The sequence below is a fragment of the Delphinus delphis genome, chromosome 2, assembly GCF_949987515.2.
Source record: "Delphinus delphis chromosome 2, mDelDel1.2, whole genome shotgun sequence".
NCBI lineage: Eukaryota > Metazoa > Chordata > Mammalia > Artiodactyla > Delphinidae > Delphinus > Delphinus delphis.
This window is the reverse complement of record NC_082684.1, coordinates 177165600-177170166: the sequence shown is the minus strand read 5'-3', so window position 1 is coordinate 177170166 and position 4567 is coordinate 177165600.

Genomic DNA, 4567 nt, shown 5'->3' with positions numbered 1-4567 from the left:
GCAATAATTAAATGATTCCCGGAGCCCATTTTGACCAAGAGCTAGACAACAGTACAGCCCTTTCCCATCCCATCCACCACCGTCCTCACTCCCCCGCTGCCCCGGGCTTGTTCTGAAGACCCACATCTGTTCCCTGCGTTAAAGGGGACAGGGAAGGAGGTTTTGGTGCGGACGGGACTGAGAACTCCAGCCTGATGGGGCGCGATGGCACAAGGGTCGCATCGCCAATCCCTGCAGACTCTAGCCTGGGGGGATCTGTCCAGACCAGGAGAGTCTGCCCGCCGCTTGTTTACCAGGGGCGGCAGAGGACAGCTGGCCGGAGCCGGCAGGCGAGCGGCCGTGGGGGCGCAGGGGCGCTGACCTCGAGGGCGCGGGAGGAGCGGCGCTGCTGCGGTGCGCCGGGTCCCTGCAGAGCCGCGCGAAGCGGCGGAGCTGCTTGTGGCCTCGGCGCCGGTACCTTCGATGAGGATGCGGGGCTCTTCGCGTTCGCTTCCCCCAGGGATCTCGCGCCCTCCCCGGGCCCCCCCCCCCCCGCAGCCTCGGCCTCCCCTTGTCCATCTTTTCCTGTCCGATCCCTGCGGCCCGAGGCCTCCCTAGAACAGACACTAGCGTCCCACCGACGGGCCCACACGGCGATGCTGCTGCTACTTTTTTCTACTTGCAACGGAAGCTCAGAGGAACCTGCGTTAGCATTTATTTTCTGCTCACGCTAATATCTCCAGGTACTCCTCTGCTTCCAGTAAACCGGAAACCAGCACAAACGTGCAGAGCCTGGGGTTAGCGCTCCCGAAACTTCCCGGATCTGTCAAGATGGAAGATGCCCCCCGCCCCCTCCGCGGCTACCACCCACCACCCGCCCCCGCCCCCCGCCCCCCGCCCCCTTATCTCCCTTGTCTTGCTGGACTCCCTTGTCTTGCTGGACTCCTGGCTGCGTGATAGAAACGAAAAGATTTTAGACCTGGAAGGGCTTTGATTACACCTCGAGACAAAAATATGAAAACAGGGCTTCCCTGGTGGCGCAGTGGTTGAGAGTCCGCCTGCCGATGCAGGGGACGCGGGTTCGTGCCCCGGCCAGGGAGGATCCCACATGCCGCGGAGCGGCTGGGCCCGTGAGCCATGGCCGCTGAGCCTGCGCGTCCGGAGCCTGTGCTCCGCAACGGGAGAGGCCACAACAGTGAGAGGCCCGCATAATGCAAAAAAAAAAAAAAAAAAAAAAAAAAAAAAAAAAAAAAAAAGAAAACATAGGTTCTTTTCTCTGCATTATCTGCGTCTATCAAGGACCTGAACTCACCTATTTCCAGAAACGTTGCAGGGCTTCCGGGGAAGACTTGAAGGATTAGGGAAAAAGTAACGTCAGCATGTCAGCAACCCTCTCCTCGCTCCCCGCCCCAGTTTCTCCAAACATTTGTTAGACGGTCACCTAAAAGAAGGATGGCAGGGTTGAAAGCGTTTTGAGGACAGGAGGCCCTTCAGTAATCTTATTGATCATCCATAAAAAAGAGCGTGGTTCATGAGTAGCTCGTGGCAAGTACATCCGTAATCAGTCAGGGTTTTACTGGGAAATGCTTTCTTCTGACAGTGCGTTAAGCAGCATCAGACTTTTTTGAAAAATGCTGTTGAACTGGAGACGGGCGATCCAAGGGAGTCCTATGCTGAGGTGGAAGATTCTTGTCTTTCCCAGGACACCAGAGGCATGAATCATGGCTCCTGGGAGCAGCTCTATGTCTTGTGTAATGATAAGTTAGCCACCAAGTTGTCTCAGCTGATTCTTGGACTACCTACATTCATGGGAGGTAAACTCTGTTGGCAAGAGTCTTGCTGTGTTTAGAGAGACATCACCCTGCCAGCCTGGCTTGGCCGTGGCATCGTTTGTACCTCTGACCCTCAGCTCCAGGGAGAAGAGAATCCTAAAACCAGCTGGAAAGGCCTGAAGCAATCATCAGTGTATCCAGATGACTAAAAAATGGATCTGAATAAAGCCTTTGATTTTAAGGAAAATCATGTAACATTTCTATAGGGTTTCACACTTAAAACTTCATGAGATGGTCTCCTGTTCCTCTTGCAGGAATATCAGAGGCAGCTGGGCCACGCACCACTGCTGTCCCTTACGGGAAGGGGGAGGTGGGGCACGAAGGGGACAGTTCATTTCCCGGGATCACACACTGAATGATGGAGCCTAGGTACAAGTTCAGGTCTTCAGTCTCCTGGTTAGCGATGTTTCCTCATCTACAAAGTTACATCCTATCCACTGGAACTGCGCTCACTGGCATCTGCTTCTTAAAAATAAGACGCATTCAGGACCACACTGTGAAAGGCATCAAAGGGAATAAAGGAGTGATAAACGGGTTTTCTGGTCTTTCAGGGTTTATAAACCTCTTAAGGAGCCAGATGGAAAAGGAAAATTGAGTAACGATGAAAACAATGCTGCTTCTTTAGAGCCTGTCTTCATACTCCTGTGATTTTATGAGGAACAGCTAAGTGGTATGGGGTGGGGCAGAGCGGGTGGAGCTCTAAGGAAGCAAGTGACTGCTTTGGCTCTTTGGTTGTAAAGTCGAAGGGTTTGGCTCACGTGTTCCATACAGACTGGAAGGCACCTTGGCCTCCGGTATCCAAACTACATGTGTGGAGAAAGCCAGATGATTATTTACCCCAAATACCCATCTCTCTCAGGAAACTAATAAAAAAGCTCTTTTAGTTGCCGCAGTCAACTGAAAAGACAGGATATTCAAGATGGTTGTCTATTAAAAATAATCCAAGTTCAAAGTGGTTTTTCAGTCCTGGATTCTGGAAATGTTCTGAGTCTTTAGTCCACGTAAGATGGGCCACCTTCATTTGGTTACATTAGGTTTTTTAATTTTAAAATTTGGACGTTTTTCAACTTTCATTTCTTTAAATATTTTCTCTGAGCCCCTCTCCCGGAATTTCAATTACATGTGTGTTAGACCACTTGACAGTAGCCACAGGGGCACCGAGGCTCTGTTCTTTTTTCTTCTGGCCGTGCCGTGCAACACGCGGGATCCTCGTGCCCTGACAAGGGATCGAACCCATGCCCCCTGCAGTGGCAGTGCAGAGTCTTAACCACTGGACCGCCAGGGAAGTCCCTTAAGTTTATTTTTGATGAGGGAATTCCCTGGTGGTCCAGCGGTTAGGACTCAGTGCTTTCACTGCTGGGGCCCGGGTTCAGCCCCTGGTCAGGGAACTGAAATCCTGATGACAGCAAACACTCAAGTGATAAACTCACACTAAATTAAGAATTTAAAGGAATGATCTTAATTCCACTCACTAATACTTTTCTTATTAAAAAGGCGAGTTAATGATGAGGGGAAAGTTTCTCTTTATAGAAGTGTTCCAGTTAATAAATGAACATAAAATAATAGAATATCACGGTTTTGCATTCCCCACTGAAATAATGGATGTAGGCAATGATTATCTATAACTTCACATCACACAAATAGAGGCAAAGAGACAGAATGAACTTCTGAGAGAGGTACAATCATCATCTGGGAGGTAGTCTTACCAACTGAGTCTGAATCTGATGGAGACTTTTGATCTAACAACCAATTCACAGGAAATAATAGCAGGAAGGAGGAACGTGTTAAGTGACACCATGGAGATGCAATCAGCAAACTTTAGACCACAGAAAACCCTATAGGATAAATGATCTGATTGTTTCCATAAGTAACCAGCAGAGCAAAAAGAAAAGACAGAAGGGAGGTGGAACCGATAAATGTAAAGAGTCATAAGGACGTATCAGTCAATTACAACGTGTGAATCTTTATTTCAAGCCTAATTCTAACAACAACAAAAAATAAAGATAAAAAATAAAAAGGCGAGTTAAATGATAACCTTGTTTTTATGTGTGTATCATATATATGCCATGTATATATATATGTAAATGCCTTATGGTGCTGGCCTGCCCACACTTTCCGGTCTTCCTGGTCCACTACCTTGATGACGGGCAGCAGTCGTGTTTTATATCAGCCAGGACCCTGCCCTAGCTGATCGGACCATAAACTGAGCATTTTGAGATGATCTCTCCCTAAGCTGAACAGCAACCTGTGTAACAGGGGCTTATGATTGTATAAAAGCAAGCAGAAGTTATGAAGAGCAAAAACTAGAAGTAGGGAAAGTGTGCCAGCTGTTTGGTAGAGAGGTGAGAAGCAAAGAGAACCCTGGGAAAATGAGACCCAAGTGTTCTAGTTTCCGGTTTCAGGGATACTGGCTTCTCGGGAAGATAAGTAATGCTTGTAAGTTACCAACTGGCTGTATCCTGACAATAAGGCTATTGTATCCTCCCAAGAAACCCCTCCTAAATTAAGTCATCTCAAGTGGGTCTCTCATTCTTTTAATTAAACAAGTTTGACTGAGCTATAAATGTGCATATTTTAAATGATATCTTTGAAATGATAGGCTGAAAATATAGGTAAGTGACACCAAACTATGAATGGGCCAGTGAAGGGTTACTTGTGTTTAAACAAATTCACAGCAGAATAAGAGCTTATGTGTTAGGTGACCAAATGGAACAAAGGAAGATTATCGAATATGGGGGAAAATGCACTGTAAGTTC